The sequence below is a fragment of the Bos javanicus genome, chromosome X (genome assembly GCF_032452875.1).
Source record: "Bos javanicus breed banteng chromosome X, ARS-OSU_banteng_1.0, whole genome shotgun sequence".
Taxonomy (NCBI): domain Eukaryota; kingdom Metazoa; phylum Chordata; class Mammalia; order Artiodactyla; family Bovidae; genus Bos; species Bos javanicus.
Genome location: NC_083897.1, coordinates 95,731,999 through 95,752,632, shown reverse-complemented (window position 1 = coordinate 95,752,632; position 20,634 = coordinate 95,731,999). Strand labels below are relative to the sequence as shown.

At 42.2% G+C, this 20,634-nt stretch overlaps 1 protein-coding gene and 1 pseudogene across 1 annotated transcript in view; one reads left to right on the top strand and one right to left on the bottom strand.

The window, feature by feature from the left end:
- The window catches only part of KLF8 (KLF transcription factor 8), a 345,448-nt gene that overhangs the window by 58,242 nt on the left and 266,572 nt on the right, over nt 1-20,634 (bottom strand). The gene's annotated exons all lie outside the window — the stretch shown is intronic.
- Nucleotides 18,215-19,782, top strand: LOC133243399 (endogenous retrovirus group PABLB member 1 Env polyprotein-like; annotated as a pseudogene).

The window sequence follows — 20,634 nt, the reverse complement described above, 5'->3', positions numbered from 1 at the left end:
CAGAAGTAGATGTTTTTCTGGAATTCTCTCACTTTTCTTATGATCCAATGGATGTTGGCAAATTGATCTCTGGTTCCTGTGCCTTTTCTAAATTCAGCTTGAACATCTGAAAGTTTTTGGTTCACATACTGTTGAAATCTAGCTTGGGGAATTTTGAACATCACTCTGTGAGTGTGGGAAATGAGTCCAATTGCGTGGTAGTTCTGTTCTTTGGCATTGGAATGAAAACTGAACTTTTCCAGTCCTATGGCCACTGCTATTTTCCAAATTTGCTGGAATATTGAGTGCAGAACTTTCACAGCATCATCTTTTAGGATTTGAAGTGGCTTAACTGGAATTCCATCACCTCCACTAGCTTTGCTGATAGTGATGCTTCCTAAGGCCCACCTGACTTTGCATTCTAGGATGTCTCGCTCTAGGTAAGTGATCACACCATTGTGGTTATCTCAGTAATTATGATCCCTTTTTATAATTTTTCTGTGTATTTTTGCCACCTCTTTATATCTTCTGCTTCTGTTAGGTCTATATTGTTTCCTTCCTTTATTGTGCCCATCTTTGCATGAAATGTTCCCTTGGTATCTCTAAGTTTCTTGCAGAGATCTTTAGTTTTTCCCATTCTATTGTTTTCCTCTATTTCTTTGTATTCATCACTTAAGAAGTCTTTCTTCTCTCTCATCTATTTATCAAGATGGTGGAGTAGATGAAAGTACACTCATCTTCTCCTTTGAGAACACCAAAATCACAAGTAACTGCTGAACAACCATTGATAGGATAATGTTGGATCCCACCAAAAAAAGATACCCCCACGTCCAAGTGCAAAGGAGAAGACTCAACAAGATTGCATGAGGGGCAAAATCACATTTAGAATCAAACCCCATACCTGCTAGAGACACTCGGAGGGCATAAACAAAACTCTTGTTTGCACTGGGATCCAGGGAAAGGAGCAGTGGCCCCCACAAGAGACTAAGCCAGACCTGCTTTTGAGTGTTTTAGTGTCTCCTGTGGAGGCATGGGTCATCAGTGGCCTGCTGTGGGGACATGGACTCTAGCTGCAGCAGACCTGGGAGGCACAGCATGTGGCATAAGTCCCCTTGAAAGAGGTCACCATTAGCCCCACTATAGATCTACTGAGTAGATGACCCACAAATTGGAGAACAATTATAGCAAAGAAGTTCTCACACTTTTGCAAAAGTTCTAGAACCCACAATAGATTTCCAAACCTGGAGATCCAGCAAAGGGACTGAGAATCCCCAGGGACTTTAACTTTGAAGGCCAGTGAGATTTGATTACAAAACTTCCATCGGACATGGGAAGCAGATTCTCAGAGGGCACAAACAAAACATGCACACCAGGACCCAGGAGAAATGAGCAGTGACCCCACAAGAGACTGAGCCAGACTTGCCTGTGAGTTTCCAGGTGGAAGCATGGGTGGCCAGTCAGGGGCACTGAATGCAACAGTCCTAGGAGCCATGGCTTGCTGGCATAAGTCCTTTTGAAGGAGGTCAACATTACTGCCATTACCTCCTCCCCCGCCCCCACAGTTTGACCTAAGTCCAAACTACAGGGAGGGAACACAGCGCTACCCATCAGTAGAAAATTGGATTAAAGATTTACTGAGCTTGGCCTCACTCACCAGAGCAAGACTCAGTTTACCCCACAGCCAGTCCCTCCCATCAGGAAGCTTCCACAAGGCTCTTATCTTCATCCATCAGAGGGCAGACAGAATGAAAACCACAATTACAGAAAACTAACCAAACTGACACATGGATCATGGCCTTGTCTAACTCAATGAAACTATAACCCATGCCATGCAGGGCCACCCAAGGTGGATGGGTCATGGTGGAAAGTTCTGACAAAACCTTCCCCACTGGAGAAGGGAATGGCAAACTACTTCAGCATTCTTTCCTTGAGAACCCAATGATTGGGTGATGCTATTATTAATAACTGGGGCTTGGAGAGACAAGATGGTAGAGGAGTAGGCTGACGTGGAGTACATCTCTGTATATCCTGATACATCACAGATGCATCAGGAACACACCTTCAGACACAGAAGATCTTGAAGAACACTAGCTGAGAGTGGTAAGGAATCCCTGACCACCAGCAAGGAATATACAGATCCACACAAAGCTCAGTAGGGCTAAGGAAGAAGGAGAAAAAGTGGAAAGTGAGCAGGACTGGACCTGCACATGGAGGATAGGGGAACTGAACCAGGGATCTGATCCCCCATCAGGGCAACTGTTTGGCACAGAGGAGAAGCAAATGAAAATGTTAAAGAGTAAAGCAGCTGATCTGTTACAGGTTGAATGGAATGAGAATCACACAGGCAATCCTTGATGTAGCCTTACGTACCCTGGATAGGGACACAAGTCCCCTAGAAAGTGTGGCGGCTATGAGCTGGAGCTTAAGGATTGAAGAGCAATCCCAGGGTAAGGTCTGCTGTTGACTGTGGTAATACAGCCTGAGGGGACACAGGGAGGAGATCTCAGTGGGAAATGTCTGTGGAAGAAAGTCAGGCAGCCACGGAGGCAAGCTGATACTGCTGAGTCACACAGTGGGTGCAGCCATCACTGTAGCCTCTCTCTCCCTACAAGCCAGTGTCGGTAGTTAAGTCATAGAGAAAGACACCAGAGAGGGTAGCCCTTTTAGTGCCTAACAAGCTGGGAAGTAGGGAAGGACCCCAGCCAGGGGTCCATTTAAGTGCCTGAACGTGTCAAGCAACAGAAAGGCCCTTTGAACACCAGCTGCAAAAGACTGTAATAGGACCATAGCTCCTGCAGATGAGGCAGTTGGTTTCCCAGCACGCTTGGTGTCATTCAGGTCCCTATGATTGAAGCAGCTGCACCACTTCCATGCTCAGTCCTCACTCAGGCAGAGGTGCCAGAGGTTAGAACAAACCCTAATAGCACTGTATCTCCTGCGAAAATGGATGATGGTGATCCTCCATAACTGGCATTGCCAGGGTCCCCATGATCGAAGCAACCGTGCCACCTCCACACTTGATTTCCACTGGGGCAGAGCTGCCAGAGGCTAGGAAAAAACCGTAAGAGCACCAAATCACCCTATCTCCCACTTTCCTAGCCTCTGGCTCCCCTGTGTACCTGGTGCTGCCAGGGTCCCTGCAATCCAAGCAGCTATGCCACATCCACACCTGATCCTCACCAGGGTGCTTTTCTATTCTTTCTTCCTTTTGTTCTGTTTTTCACCATGTTTGTTGGTTTTGTCTTGTTTGCTTTATTTCCCAGTTGGCACCTTGCTTTCGCTTTGTTTTCTGGTTTGTGCTTTTGTTACTTTCGTTTTAAATTGGTGGATATCATCTTTGGTTTCCTTTACTCACTGTATCACTCATCTTGTATTTTCTTTTTCTGGACTGCTTTTGTTTTGTTTGTGTGTGTATATGTGTGTGTTCCATTAGTTTTGTTATTATTTGCCTGATTTTGTATGCACCATTTCTCTTGCATTTATCTTTTGTTTCCTGATTTGTGTTTTGTTTTTGTATGTTTGTTTTAATCCCCTTTAATGCCATAACAAATGACTTATGGAGTCTCAGTTTTCTGGGTAGAGATCGAGCCTTAGGCTTTGGAGTGGGAGCACTGAGTCCAAGATCCTAGACTTCCACAGAACTACTAACTTCAGGGAGCATTCCTTAGTGAGAACTCCTACAAAGGCCCCAACCTGTATACAAGATCCAGCAGCATTCAGTGTAAGACGTCTCACCCAAGCAACAAGCAAGACAGAAACACAAACCCAATCATCAGAAGACAAGATTACCATGGGCACCCCAAAATATACCACTTCACACAGCCCTGCCCATCAAAGGGGAAAAATAAAACAAAACAAATCTTACATCCTCCCACCAGAACACAGGCACAAGTCACTACCAGCATGAAGCCTAAACAAACTATTGGACCAACTTTACCCACTGAGGGCAGAAACCAAAAGGAATACAACCTTAAAGCTTGGGAAAAGGAGACCTCAAACACAGTAAGTTAGGAAAAAAAAAGAAAAGGCAGAGAAATATTGCACAAATGAAGGAACAAGGTAGAAACTCACAAGATTAAATGAAGAAAAAATAGGCAAACTACCTGAAAAATAAATCAGGAGATTGATACTAAAGATGATAGAAATCTTGAAAATATAATGGAGAAAATGCAACAATCAATTAATACATTTAACAAGGACCTAGAAGAAATAAAGAATAAACAGAGATGAACAACACAATTACTGAAATTAAAAATACTCTAGAAGGAATCAATTGCTGAATAACTGAGTCAGAAGAATGAATAAGTGAGCTGGAAGATGCAACATTGAAAATAACTGCTGAAGAGCAGAATAAAGGAAAAAGAATGAAAAGAAATGAGGATAATCTCAGAGAGATCTGGGACAATATTAAATGCACCAACATTCAGAGTATGGGGTACCAGAAGAAGAAGAGAAAAAGAAAGGGTCTGAGAAAATCTTTGAAGAGATTATAGTCAAAAATTTCCTCAACATGAGAAAGGAAATAGTCAACCCAAGTCCAAGAAGCATAGAGAGTCCCTAACATGATAAACCCAAGGAGAAACATGCTGAGGCACATACTAATCAATCTAACAAAGCTTAGACACAAAATACAGATATTAAAAGCATCAAGTAACACAGAAGGGAAATCCTATACAATTAAAAGCTGATCTTTCAGCAGAAACTCTGCAAGCCAGAAGGGAATGGCAGGATATACTTAAAGTACTGAAAGAGAAAAACTTAAAATCAAGATTACTCTACCAGCAAGGATCTCATTCAAAATTGAGGGAGAAATCAAAAGCTTTACAGATAAGCAAGAGTTAAGAGAATTTAGTACCTCCAAACCAGCTTTACAACAAAGGTAAAAGGGACTTCTATAGGCAGGAAACACAAGAGAAGGAAAAAATTAACAAAAACAAACCGAAAGTGGGGGCAGTCTTAAGATGGCCGAGGAATAGGATGTGGAGACCACTTTGTCCCTCACAAATACAACAAAAATTCATCTGCATGTGGAGCAACTCACAACAAACAACTTTTGAACTCCAGCGGAGGACCCCAGATATCTAGAAAGGCAAACCAATCTCTTTGGAAGGAAGTAGGACAAAAGACAAAGAAGAAAAGGGAGATAAAGGATTTCGGGACAGAAACACATATTGGGGTTGGAGTCGTGAAGGATAAGTTTTCACACAATAGGAAACTCTCTCACAGGTGGGATCAGTGGGTAGATAAGTAACCTCAGAGGAAAGTAAGCCAGAAGGAAAAACATAAATACAGTATACTAACGCATATATATGGAATTTAGAAAGATGGTAACAATAACCCGGTGTACGAGACAGAAAAAGAGACACTGATGTATAGAACAGTCTTATGGACTGTGTGGGAGAGGGAGAGGGTGGGAAGATTTGGGAGAATGACATTGAAACATGTAAAATATCATGTAAGAAACGAGTTGCCAGTCTAGGTTCGATGCACGATACTGGATGCTTGGGGCTAGTGCACTGGGACGACCCAGAGGGATGGTATGGGGAAGGAGGAGGGAGGAGGGTTCAGGATGGGGAACACATGTATACCTGTGGCGGATTCATTTCGATATTTGGCAAAACTAATACAATTATGTAAAGTTTAAAAATAAAATAAAATTTAAAAAAAAAAAAAAACACAGAATTCACGACAGAAATTGTGCCGAACAGCAATCGCCAGCCAAGAAGCTGCTCACATGCTTGCATATGCCTGCAGTGAGTCGGGGCTGGGTGCAGAGGTGTGGGCTGTGCCATCAGTCCTTATGGAAAGGACCAAAGTTTAATGCTGTGAAAACACTCTGAGGGGACTAATGTGACACAGCACAGACAGAACAGAGAAAATCCAAACCATGGGATCACCAGAGAAACAAAGAAAAACAAAGGGTGATTCCTGCAAAACAAAGGACCATTCCTGCAGGAAGGCAGCACTCTGCCCCTGGTGCAGTCACAGAACAAAGAATCACACCCTAAAGAATATCAAAGGATAGCGAGCCAGCTGACATTTATGGCCCTTTTTGGAGAAGGAAATGGCAACCCATTCCAGTACTCCTGCCTGGAAAATTCCATTGACAGAGGAGTCTGGTGGGAGATCCATGGGATCATAAAGAGTCACACACAATTTAGGGACTTCACTTTTTTTTTCCTTTTCTTTTCTTTCAGAGGCAGAGAGGCAGGCACATGATAGTGAGAGGTAGAAGACGAATGGGCCACTGCAATCTTGGCCCCAGAGACTGCATCTCCTACCAAGCTCTAAGGGGGCTACCAGTCACTACCCAGGTCTTCCTGGCATACTGGACACCTCATATCTGCTGCGAGTGAGGAGATGCATGGCCCACCTGGGACTGTGCCCTTATGGTGCACCCAGGAGCCTGAGTGGATTAGACCTTGGAAGTGTACAGTGCCTTGGGCTGTGAAAACCCCTGTGTTGTGCATCTACTGCAAGTACTCCCCACACACACCAGTGGTTTGTTTGCAGTGTCCCTCCCTCTCCACAGCACAACTGAGGAAGTGAGCCCAAATTAAGAAGCCATTTTTGCTCCTTTGTGTCATAGTGGAGATCAGACATAGAAGACAGACTTGCAACCAGATGAGGCCAACCTAAGCAAAGTAAAGAAGGGGGAACTGCCCCAGAAATGGCAGGTGCAACAGATTAGATCTTGCAGTTAAACTGAGACTGCATTTGAGGGGAAACTGTAGACTTTCAGAACAAGTACAAGCCAGAACAAGGGAATATCTGACACTGAACTGATTCCACACTGCCCAGAAGAGCTCCAGAGACATTTCTAGATATACCGGAGGACCTTCAGAGTAGGTAACATGACTATAGGAGGAAAACAGAAAACAGACCAACATTCATTTAACTAACATTATATATATCCTACCACATCCTCTAAAATGAAAAAAATATATATTATTTTATAATTAATCAATTTATTTTAATTTGACGATAATTTCTTTACAATATTGTGGTGGTTTTTGCCATACATTGACATGAATCACCCATGGGTGCACATTTTTTTTTAATTTAATTATTTTTAAAATTTGTTTAAATTTTTATTCATTTTCTTTCCCTTTCCCCTCCCTCCTCTTCCCCTCTTCTTTTTCTTTATTTCCTCATACCATCTTATTATGGTTATTACTCCTTTAACTTCTCTTTTTCATAGCCTACTTTTACCTTTTTAAAAACTCTTATTTGTTAAATAAATTTCCTATTTTTAATTTTGATTTTCTTTTTTGTATTGCATTGTACTTTTGAGAGTCTAACGTTTGTTCTAGGTTTTTAATTTTTGCTTTTTGAACTTTTGTTACCAATTTTGGATCTTTAAGAGTGTAACTTTTAGTATCCATTTTCACTTAAGGATTTGATTATGGGCTTGATTGCTCTCTTCTCTTTTGATGCTCCCTTTTCTCCTCCTGGTTACCTCTTTTTCCTTCCTCTCTCTTCTCTTCACTATATAACTGTGAAACTTTTTGGGTGTTCCTGGCTGTGGAGAGTTGCTTCAGCATTAAACTAGGGGTTTTATCTTCCATGTTATGTGGATAGACAAGTCTTGATGCTACTGTAAAAGGTGGTGCCCGAAACCCAGTGGCAGGAAGCACAACTCCAAAATGTTTGATCATCATAGAAATCCTGACCCCAGGGAACATTAATAAATGAGAGTGCACCCAAAGGCCTCCACAGCTACAGAGAGACAAAGCTCCACTCAAGAGGCAGCAAGCTCCAGTGTATGACATCCCATGCTAATCCTCTATCAGAACAGGAACACAACCCTGAACATTAACAGACAGGCTTCCCAAAGCCATACCGAACCCATAGACACACCATATCTTGCTACTGGATACTGCACTGCCATCCAGAGACACGAGATCCAGCTCCATTCATCAGAACACAGACACAAGTTTCCTCAACCAGGAAACCTTCATAAGCCATTGGCCCAACCCCGCCCACAGGAAGCAGACTCTACAGTTAAGAGGAACTATGACCCTGCAGCCTGCAGAAAGGAGACTCCAAACACAGGAGACTAAATAAAATAAAAAGCAAAGAAATATCCAGCAGGTGAATGAATATGATAAAAACCCATGAAACCAAACAAAATATGAGAAGTTAGGAAGTCTACCTGAAAAGGAATTCAGAATAATCATAGTAAAGATGATCCAAAATTTTGAAAACAAAATGGAGATATAGATAAAGAGACTACACATGGATTGAGAAGATGCGAGAAATGTTTAACAAGGACTTAGAAGAAATAAAGAACAGTCAATCAGCAATGAACATTACAAAAACTGAGATTAAAAACACTCTGGAAGGAAACAAGAGTAGAGTAACTGAGGCAGAAGAGTGGATAAGTGAGCTGGAAGATAGAATGATGGAAATAAATGAAGCAGAGTGGAAAAAATAAAAAAGAAGAAAAAGAAATGGCACCATCTCAGAGATCTCTGGGCCAATGTTAAGTGCCCCAAATTTTTAATTATAGGCATCCCAGAAGTAAAAGACAAAAGGAAAGGGCATGAGAAAATATTTGAGGAGATAACAGTCAAACGCTTTTCCAAAATGGGGAAGTGAGAGAGTCATTTCCTAGGCAGGTTGATAAGAAGTCCAGGCGTCCCCTAGGACAGAGGGGTCTGGAATTCTCAAGGAGGAAGAAAGGACAACCCCCCCCCCCACATTCCTTAGGATTATATAACAATAATGTATCCTGCTTGAGGACAGTCTCTGAAAAAACTTTCTGGCTAATTCTGTTATCTTAAAATGTAAATTATGGGGGTAGGTCTAGTCAGGTCTTGACAACCTCCAGACATTCTTTTGATTTATTGTAATAACTAATTGGAGATATATAACCCCATTGCTAACACTAGCAAGAGGGTACGCTTTCTGCCCCCTTCTGATGTCTATGTCAGAAGCTTTCTCTATCTCTTTTATACTTTAATAAAACTCTATTGCACAAAAACTCTGAGTGATCAAGCTTCGTCTCTGGCCCCAGATTGAATTCTTCTCTTCCAGAGGCCAAGAATCCCAGCATCTTTTCATGGTTCAGCAACAATCTTGCATCTTGGGGGCTCGTCAGGGATTCTTCAGGACAAGGTAAGGATGCTTGGAGCTCTAGTTCTTTGTTCTTGTAGTGAACTCGTTTTCTGCTGTACTTTACTAACTCTACGGTGTGCTTGTGTGAATGAATGACACATCCTGCATGAAGGAAGTGAGAAGCCCTGCTCTGAGGTTCCATGGTGACCTCATACGGCTTATGGCAGAAACCTTTTGGGGGTTTATACTGACCTGCCAATGCCAAGAGGCACCCAATGTCTCCTTTGGGGACCGGCCAGAAATGGGTAAAGCGTGTGGACCGAACTCTCCTTTCTTGGTCAAAATTTTTGGTCTCTTTGACCATCTCATAACTCCTTGAGAATTAGAAGTACTAACCTAATCTGTCAGATCATAGACTTTCAAGGGACTTGTGTTCTATCCTGTTACTGTGTACTTTGACTTAGGTCCCAAACTTGGATTGGCAGTCAGGAAGTGCCTAGCCTCACTAGGAATCAAAAGTTCAGAAATTAGATGGAGCTCTAGCTACAAGAGCATCTCTGAGGTTAAAGGTTACTCAGATTGGAACTACAATGGGGTTTTTTCCTCTGATAATGCTGACTCTTAGTGGACCAGAGGAGGCTCTTATACTGGTGTGGTGACGCTTGGAAGGAACATCTCAGTTTTATGTTCATACCGGTCTTATTGTGGTCAGGAATATACTCAGGATCGTTCACAGGCACTCATGTGATGAATGTTTGTTTCCCCCAGCACTCTTAGCCTGGGAGGCATTTTGGAAGGCTACTCTGATTGCATCCTGGGTGGCATCAGAGGCAAGCAAGGTTTTAATGGTAAGGAGCTGGACGTCAGTCAGAGATGCCATCAGGTCTACCCCCGGTGCATCCCCACCCCATCTCAGTGGTAGAGCCGGGAGGGATGAGTACGGCACCTGAGTCGGTAAGGGATAGACTGAGTCTGACCAGGAAAGAAAAGCTTTGGTGTAAAGTCTTTCTACACCCCCAACTGGAGCAGGGAGGGATGCCTCCAGTAGAAAGATGGTGCTGGTCGCTTCTTTTCTGTCTTACACATGAGAGCTAACAATTCCACCCTCACTCCTTTGAACTGTATCTGGAAAAACTGGGATATATTTGATCCCCAGGGCTTAAAGAAGACACACCTGCTATATGATACTGCATGGCTGAAGTACCCACCAGAGGATGGTGAACGATGGACAGTTGGAGGGTCTCTTAAGTATAATACTGTTTTACAATTAGACCGGTTCTATAGAAAACAAGGAAAATGGGTAGAAGTAGCATATGTGTTTCCCTTTTTCTCTCTGTGAAATATGCCAGACTTATGTCCTAAGGGTATAGATTTGGGTGTGACACCTTCAGCTCCTTCCTGTCCTACTTTGCCTCTGTACCCGGGGCTCCAAACTAGGCAAACTGGAAGCCAGAGAACACCCCCCGCCCCCAACAAGAAGGGTTGCCTTGGTCTCTGTAAAAACCCAAAGTGAGATTCAAACTGCCAAAGTAGAGGTCCTAACAACTCCTGTCTCAGTACAACCTCAGACTACTCCGGTTTCAATAGAAACTCAGACAACTGAAGTAAGAGATGAGATGGAGGACAGGAGGCAAAGAGATAAAGTAAAGCAGGTTTCTCCAATATATCCCTGGGATCATATGTGCAGAAAAGCCAGAGAGGCTGAGGAACAGCTGTTGCATCTTTATGAAGCACCCACCAGGAGAAATAATCAGTCTATGAGAGTTAATAAGCCCTTTTCTTATCAAGAAATACAGAGAATCGAGGAGGATCTGGGAGACTATTTAGAATACCTGGAAAAATATATTAGAGCTTTTAAAGGTGTTACCCTGCTTTATGACCTTACTTGGAAGGATGTGATGTATATCTTGGGACAAACACTGACTCCTGACTCAAAAAGTAGAGTTTTGGAAAAAGTGGTTGCTTATGGAGATGAAAGGCTTGGTTTTGAATCATTAGGGAAGAGGGAGGACGAGATAGCCACCCTCCCCACTGGGAATCGGGTGGTCCCAACTATAGAAACAGATTGGGATTATAACATGGCTAAAAGAAGATGGGATCAGAGTTATTTTGTCAGATGTATTCATGAAGGACTCAGGCCAGAACGAGTTAAGCCCTTCAGTTCAATTCACTTCAGTCACTCAATCATGTCCGACTCTTTGCAACCCCATGAATTGCAGCATGCCAGGCCTCCCTATCAATCACCAACTCCTGGAGTTTACCCAAACTCATGTCTATCGAGTCAGTGAGGCCATCCAGCCATCTCATCCTAGGTCGTCCCCTTCTCCTCCTGCCCCAAATCCCTCCCAGCATCAGGGTCTTTTCCAATGAGTCAACCCTTCACATGAGGTGGCCAAAGTATTGGAGTTTCAGCTTCAGCATCAGTCCTTCCAATGAACACCCAGGACTGATCTCCTTTAGGATAGACTGGTTGGATCTCCTTGCAGTCCAAGGGACTCTCAAGAGTCTTCTCCAACACCACAGTTCAAAAGCATCAATTCTTCAGCACTCAGCTTTCTTCACAGTCCAACTCTCACATCCATACATGACCACTGGAAAAACCATAGCCTTGACTAGACAGACCTTTGTTGACAAAGTAATGTCTCTGCTTTTGAATATGCTATCTAGGTTGGTCATAACTTTCCTTCCAAGGAGTAAGTGTCTTTTACTTTCATGGCAGCAATCACCATCTACAGTGATTTTGGAGCTCAAGAAAATAAACTCAGCCACTGTTTCCAGTTTCCCCATCTATTTCCCATGAAGTGATGGGACCAGACGCCATGATCTTCGTTTTCTGAATGTTGAGCTTTAAGCCAACTTTTTCACTCTCCTCTTTCACATTCATCAAGAGGCTTTTTAGTTCCTCTTAACTTTTTGCCATAAGGGTGGTGCCATCTGAATATCTGAGTTTATTGATATTTCTCCTGGCAATCTTGATTCCAGTTTGTGCTTCTTCCAGCTCAGCATTTCTCTGGATGTACTTTGCATACAAGTTAAATAAGCAGGTTGACAATATACAGGCTTGATGTACTCCTTTTCCTATTTGGAACCAGTCTTTTGTTCCATGTCCAATTCTAACTGTTGCTTCGTGATCTGCATACAGGTTTCTCAAGAGGCAGGTCAGGTGGTCTGGTATTCCCATTTCTTTCAGAATTTTCCACAGTTTCTTGTGATCCACACAGTCAAAGGCTTTGGCATAGTAAATAAAGCAGAAATAGATGTTTCGCTGGAACTCTTTTGCTTTTTCAATGATATAGCAGATGTTGGCAATTTGAACTCTGGTTCCTCTGCCTTTTCTAAAACAAGTGTGAACATCTGGAAGTTCATGGTTTATGTATTGCTGAAGCCTGGCTTGGAGAATTTTGAGCATTACTTTACTAGCATGTGAGATGAGTGCAATTGTGCAGTAGTTTGATCATTCTTTGGCATTGCCTTTCTTTGGGATTGGAATGAAAACTGACCTTTTCCAGTCCTGTGGCCACTGCTGCACTTTCCAAATTTGCTGGCATATTGCATGCAGCACTTTCACAGCATCATCTTTTAGGATTTGATATAGCTCAACTGGAATTCCATCACCTCCACTAGCTTTGTTCATAGTGATGCTTTCTAAGGCCCACTTGACTTCACATTCCAGGATGTCTGGGTCTAGGTGAGTGATCAAACCTCGTGATTATCTGGGTCATGAAGATCTTTTTTGTACAGTTCTTCTGTGTATTTTTGCCACCTCTTCTCAATATCTTCTGCTTTTGTTAGGTCCATAAATTTTCTGTCCTTTATTGACCCCATCTTTGCATGAAATGTTCCCTTGGTGTGTCTAATTTTCTTGAAGAGATCTCTAGTCTTTCCCATTCTGTTGTTTTCCTCTATTTCTTTGCACTGATCACCAAGGAAGGCTTTCTTATCTCTCCTTGCTATTCTTTGGAACTCTGCATCCAAATGGGTATATCCTTCCTTTTCTTTGATTTTAGCTTCTCTCCTTTTCTCAGCTATTTGTAAGGCCTCCTCTGACAGCCATTTTGCTTTTCTGCATTTCTTTTCCATGGGGATGGTCTTGATCCCTGTCTCCTGTACAATGTCATGAACCTCTGTCCATAGTTCATCAGGCAATCTGTCTATGATATCTAGTCCCTTAAATCTATTTCTCACTTCTACTGTATAATCATAAGGGATTTGATTTAGGTCATACATGAATGGTCTAGTGGTTTTCCCAAATTTCTTCAATTTAAGTCTGAATTTGGCAATGAGTTCATGATCTGAGCCACAGTCAGCTTCTGTTCTTGTTTTGCAGACTGTATAGAGGTTATTCATCTTTGGCTGCACAGAATATAATCAATCTGATTTCAGTGTTGACTATCTGGTGATGTCCATGTGTATAGTCTTCTCTTGTGCTGTTGGAAGAGGGTGTTTGCTATGAGCAGTGCATTCTCTTGGCAAAACTCTATTAGCCTTTGCCCTGCTTCATTCCATATTCCAAGGCCAAATTTGCCTGTTACTCCAGGTGTTTCTTGACTTCCTACTTTTGCATTCCAGTCCCCTATAATGAAAAGGACATCTTTCTTGGGTGTTAGTTCTAAAAGGTCTTGTAGGTCTTCATAGAACCATTCATCTTCAGCTTCTTCAGTGTTACTGGTTGGGGCATAGACTTGGATTACTGTGATATTGAATGGTTTGCCTAGGCAATGAACAGAGATCATTCTGTTGTTTTTGAGTTGCATCCAAGTACTGTATTTCAGACTCTTTTGTTGACTATGATGGCTACTCCATTTCTTATAAGGGATTCCTGCCCACAGTAGTAGATATAATGGTCATCTGAGTTAAATTCACCCATTCCAGTCCATTTTAGTTCGCTGATTCCTAGAATGTTGATGTTAACTCTTGCCATCTCCTGTTTGACCACTTCCAATTTGCCTTTGATTCATGGACCTTTGATTCATGGGCCTTACATTCCAAGTTGGCAAACATAGAACAGTAGGAGAAGGAAGGTCCTGGTAAATTCCTAGATAGACTGAAGGAAGCCCTTCACAGTTTCATTGAGATTGATCCCAAAAGTGAAGTGGGAAAAGTGATCTTAAAAGATAGATTTCTCACTCAGTTAGCCCCAGATATCTGCTATAAGGTGTTAAAATGGGCATATGGACCAAATCAGTCTTTAGATAATCTGTTACAACTGGCTCAGACAGTCTATTATGGTAGGGAATATGAGGAAAAGAAAGAAAGGCAGAAAAAGACAAAGGAACAGGTGGAAGCCCTCTCAGTGGCTATGAGAACCATAAACAGCCTGAGAAAAATGCCCAGAGGGACCTAGGTCGAAAAGGATGGGCTTGCTATTACTCTGGACAGGAGGGGCACCTCAAGAGGGATTGCCCTCAGGCATCTAACCTGTCCCCGGCTCCATGTTCCATCTGCAAAGGACCACACTGGAAGAGAGACTTACCCCAGAGGCGTAGGTTTCAGGGATTGGACTCTCAAGACAATCAGGACTGAAGGTTCCTGGGGGTCCCCACACAAGCTCCCATCCTAATTACACCTGAAGAAACCTGGGTATTAATAACTGTGGGAGGCCAATCCATTGATTTCCTTTTAGACACTGGGGCAACTTACTCTGTGCTTACTGAAGCCCCTGGCCCACTTTGTTCCCAATCCACTTCCATAATGGGACTATCTGTAGAAGCAAAAAAGGTATTAATTCAGTTCTTCTGTAAGTTGTGACTGGGACTCTGTCCTATTTTCACATGAGTTTCTGATTGTGCCAGGGTCTCCCTCACCCCTTTTGGGGAGGGATATACTGAGCAAAGTCCATGCCTCTCTTTTCATGAATATGGAGCCTTCCCTTTCTCTCCCTTTAATTGAACAAAATGTAAATCCTAGAGTATGGGCTGACAGAAAATCTGTGGGTCGAGAAGAAAATGCTATTCCTGTAACTGTCAAGCTCAAAGACCCGCACTTATTTCACATAAGAAGCAGTATCCACTGAAACCTGAGGTTAAGGAAGGGTTAAAACCCATCATTGAGAATTTAGAGCAGCAGGGGCTATTAATTCCCAGTAACAGTCCATGCAACACTCCTATTTTGGGTATAAAGAAATCAAATGGTAAACGGAGACTAGTTCAAGATTTACAAATCATAAATGAGGCTGTAGTTACTTTACTGGAGAAGGCAATGGCAACCCACTCCAGTACTCTTGCCTGGAAAATTCCATGGGTGGAGGAGCCTGGTAGGCTGCAGTCCATGGGGTTGCTAAGAGTCTGACACGACTGAGCAAATTCATTTTCACTTTTCACTTTCATGCGTTGGAGAAGGAAATGGCAACCCACTCCACTGTTCTTGCCTGGAGAATCCCAGAGATGGGGGAGCCTGGTGGGCTGCTGTCTATGGGGTCGCACAGAGTTGGACACGACTGAAACGACTTAGCAGCAGCAGCGGCAGTTCCTTTATACCCCATGGTGCCTAATCCTTATACTCTATTGTCTGAATTTCCTGAAAGAGCCAAATATTTCTCAGTAAATTTATTTGAAAGATGCCTTCTATTCAGTGCCTTTGGCGGAGGAAAGTCAATTTCTATTTGCCTTTGAGGACCCTACGGAGCCAGCTTCTCGGTTAACCTGGACAGTTTTGCCCCAGGGATTTTGTGACAGTCCTTACTTATTTGGACAAAATTTGTCATGGGATCTACAAAACTTTAATAACTCTGAAGTGGTGGTGTTACAATATGTAGATGATATTTTGCTCTTTGCTGAGACAGAGGAAGCTTGTTCACGAGCCTCAGAAGATTTCTTAAACTTTCTGGCAGGCTTCAGTTACAAGGCATCGAGAGAAAAGGCTCAGCTTTGTCAACAAAATGTTATATAACCTGCACCTAATCATATCAGAAGGGACTAAGGCTATAGGCCCCGAGAGAATTAAACCTATACTAAATCATCCCCTACCTATGAGTAAAAGGCAATTGAAAGGATTTTGGGGAATCACAGGCTACTGTCACATTTGGATTCCAGGTTATGGGGAACTTGCCTGGCCTTTATATAAACTTATAGCTGAAACTCAGCAGGCCCAAACCAACAAACTGATTTGGTCTTCAGATATTCAAAAGGCTTTTAAGGTTCTTCAGACTGCTGTCCTGCAAGTTCCTGCTTTGAGCTTGCCCACAGGGTCAGAATTTAATTTGTCACTGAAAGAAAGGGTATGGCCTTAGGAGTTTTGACACAATCCCGAGGGCCTCACCAGCAACCTATTGCTTATCTAAGCAGAGAATTAGATGCAATATCATGCGGGTGGCCCCACCGTCTAAGAGTAATTGGGGCAATGGCTTTATTAACACCTGAAGCTTTAAAATAATTAATGGATGATACCTCACTGTACTGACTTCTCATGATGTGAGTGGCATCTTAAATTCTAAAGTTAATATTTAGATGACAGACAGTAGGCTTCTTAAATATCAGTCATTGTTGCTAAAAGGGCCAGTAACTAAGCTTAAAGTTTGTGGAAATTTAAATCCTGCCATTTTCGTTCCTGAGAAGGAAAATGAAACACCTGATCATGATTGCTCCCAATTTCTAACTTTAAACTATGTAGCTCAGGAAGATCTAATGGATACCCCATTAGACAACCCTGACATGGAAATATTTACAGATGGCAGTTCTTTTGTTCGGGATGGAAAGTGTAAAGCAGATTACCCCGTGGTGACTGCTGAACAGGTTTGGAAGCAAAATCTCTCCCCCAGGGAACCAGTGCTCAGTTAGTGGAGCTTGTGGCTCTGACCTGAGGTCTAGAGTTAAGGAAAGGGGAGTGAGTAAATATCTACACTGATTCTAAGTATGCTTATTTTGACTTTACATGCTCATGCTGCAATATGGAAAGAAAGACAGTTTAAAACAGCAACAGGAGAACCTAATAAACATTTCAGAGAGATCAAGAGACTTTTAACTGCTATATATTGTCCCAAAGAAGTAGCTGTTATGCATTGCAAAGGGCACAACAGGGATGGGTGTAAAGTAGCCGAAGGTAATCAACTGGGTGACTGTCAAGCCAGAAAAGCGGAACTTTACAAAACCCCTTCACTGCAGAGGCCTTTGATCTAGACAGGTCCTGTGGAACAGAAAAAACCACAATATACTGAGGAAAAATTAGAAAGATATGAGAAAAGAGGAGCAAAGATTACTGATAAAAGATGGTTACAGTCGGAAGATGGACGATTAATAATTCCTGAAAATGCTCAGTGGAAAATTCTTACGGGTTTACACCAGAGTTTTCATTTGGGTGCAGAGAGTACTTACCAGATGGCTTCTCATTTGTCTGACGGTAAAAATGTAATGAAAAGTTTAAAGAATATTATTAAAAACTCTGAGGTTTGTCAGAAAAATAACCCAGAGACTGGAAAGCTAGCAAAATATGGATTACAACGAAGTGGAAAATATCCTGGAGATGACTGGGAAATTGATTTTACTCATATGCCAAAAGCTAATGGATATTCTTACAAATTTGGGTGGATACTTTTACTGGATGGATTGAGGTCTTTCCCTGTAGTAGTGAACAGGCTAAGGAGGTTATAAAGATTTTAATCCATGAAATTATCCATAGGTTTGGGCTGCCATGGAGCCTTCAGAGTGACAATGGCTCCACATTTAAAGCTGCTGTAACTCAGGGGTTATCTAAAGCTCTAGGAATGGAATATCACTTACACTGTTCCTGGAGACCCCAATCCTGAGGAAAGGTTGAAAAGGCTAATGACATTATCAAAAGACATCTGCACAAATTAGCTCAAGAGACGCAGGACAATTGGATTAAAGTTCTACCCATAGCTTTAATGAGGGCTCAAACTGCCCCTCAAAAGGAGGGACTGTCCCCCTTTGAATGTATTTATGGAAGGCCTTTCTTACATACAGACATTGTTATAGACCCTGAAGCCTTGGAATCAACTAGTTATGTAACTCAGCTCTCAGCTTTTCAACCGGCATTAACAGAACTCTGGGAGAGGACTCCTGACCCAGAGTCTGAGTCAAGCAAGCCTCTATTTGAGCCAGGAACAGAGGTCCTGATAAAAACATTGGGATCTGGGGACCAATCCCTCCAGCCCCTCTGGGAAAGCCCTTACCAGGTTATTCTTTCTTCTTCCACAGCTGTCAAAGTGCCAGGAATTGATTCGTGGGTGCATCACACTCGAGTTAAGAACTGACCAGAACTAAGTGGTGTCATTTTATGTCTTTACTTTCTATGCTCTGACTTTGTACTTTTCAGATGGGCCTGATAATCTATGTGAGTCTACTTCTGCTGACTCCAAAAATCCTGAGTCTGCCATTTGATCCTCAAGACAATGCCTTCCTGTCCTGGGCTCACTCCTACGCTGCATTCCACAATTGGTCTAACTGCTGGGTCTGCGAGTGCTCCCCTCTTCATCAGTGGAAGGCTTCCCATGGTGGACATCTCCACTTCAAGGAAAAGACCTTCTCCAAGTCTGCAAATACCTTCAACAACAATCTCATGAGATGCCTCTTCTTAAACTGATGATATCTAACAACCCTAAGATGGACTGGTGCAACACTTTGTACTTTAACTATGGACATAACGTGACTTTTAATTTTGATTATACATTGTCTCAGTTTAATGACTATTTCATTACACATAAGGTAAATGGGTCTAGATTTAATGTTTTTTTTTTTTTTTTTTTTATACCTGATGTTTATCAAATACGGGATGGGGTTATATGGTTAACTCCTGAAAAAGGACATCTAATATCTACTGCCCCTATATGCTGGGAGCAAATAGAGCCACCCCCAGAACTTAGTCAACAACTTAATTATAATGATTGGAAACACTTGGGATTTCTGCCTCAGGAAATATACAGTGTAATCATTCCCGTGTTTTCCCACCCCAATTCAGGTCCTCCCTTTGTCTGGCCAGGCACTGATTGGGACTGGATATCTCAGTCATGCTGACTTGCTCCAAATGGGACCTATTGAATATGTGGCTCTTACCTATGGGCATGGCTTCCCCCTGGTTGGATAGGGAGATGCACCCTAGGTCTAGCTTTTACTCATGGCTTTATATTTTCAGGGTTTCCCCAAAAAAGCCTGCTAATTTACCACACTTTAAAACTCAGTGGGCAAGTTCTGCATTTCACTGGTATGATTATTTGGCTACAGTATTTGTTCCCTCTCTGGGAATTACAGATGTTATGCTACAAGTGGATGGTTTGACTAATTTTACTCAACAGGCATTACAAGATTCTCAAAAAGCTATTTCAGCTCTTAATGCTGAACAAGCACAAATTAGAAAGGTGGTCTTACAAAACAGATTGGCTTTAGATATTCTGATAGCTGCACAAAGAGGAACTTGTGCCATTATTTATACCCAATGCTGTACATATATACCTGATATGAGCGCTAATGTTATTCATTTTACTAAACATATGAACAAGATGATTGAGGCTATGGATACTCCTGAAGCCTCAATTGCCTCACTTTGGGAGATGGCACCTAGTCCCCCATGGTGGAAAACCATCTTAATTACAATAATTCTGATTGTTCTGTTTTTGCTGTTTGCTCCCTGAATCCATAACTTTGCGATTGGATTTGTTTCTAGTCTCATGAAGGCTTTTAAGTTACAAATGGTTGTCCAAGCTCCTATGAGTGCCACAGCCTCCTCCAACTATTACTTGGATCCCCTAGATCAGAGACCCTCAATATGAGGGTTAGGAGAATATGTTGGCTTAACAATTTAGGGACCATGCCCCTCAACAGCAGGAAGTAGTTATGGAATGAAATTGACGCCCCTTTCCATTGGCAACATAATTCTAAAAGAAAAGGGGGGAATGAGAGAGTCATTTCCTAGGCAGGTTGATAAGAAGTCCAGGGGTCCCGAAGGAGAGAGGGGTCTGGAATTCTTAAGGAGGAAGAAAGTAAAAACTTTTTTTTTTTCCCTCTACATTCCTTAGGATTATACAACAATAATGTATCCTGCTTGAGGACAGTCTTGGGGAAAAAACCTTCAGGCTAATCCTGTTATCTTAAAATGTAAAGTATGGGAGTAGGTCTAGTGAGGTCTTCACAAGCTCCAGACATTATTTTGATACATTGTAATAACTAATTGGAGAGTATATAACTCCATTACTAACACTAGCAAGGGGGTACTCTTTCTGCCCCCTTCTGATGTCTATGTCAGAAGCTTTTTGAATCCCTTTTAGACTTTAATAAAACTCTATTGCACAAAAGCTCTGAGCGATCAAGCCTCGTCTCTGGCCCCGGATGGAATTCTTCTCCTCCAGAGGCCAAGAATCCCAGCGTCTTTTCATGGTTCAGCAACAACCTTTCAGAAGGAAATAGCCACCCAAGTTCAAGAAGTCAAGAGAGTCCCATTTTTTATAAACACAAGGAGGAAATACCCAAGACACATATTAATCAAACTAAACACACACACACACACAAATAACAAATATTAAAACCAGCAAGGGAAAAACAACAAATAACATACAAGTTGATCACCATAGGGATAAGAAAAAGCTGGTCTTTCAACAGAAACTTTTCAGGCCAGAAAGGAATGTCAGGATATATTTAAAGTGATGAA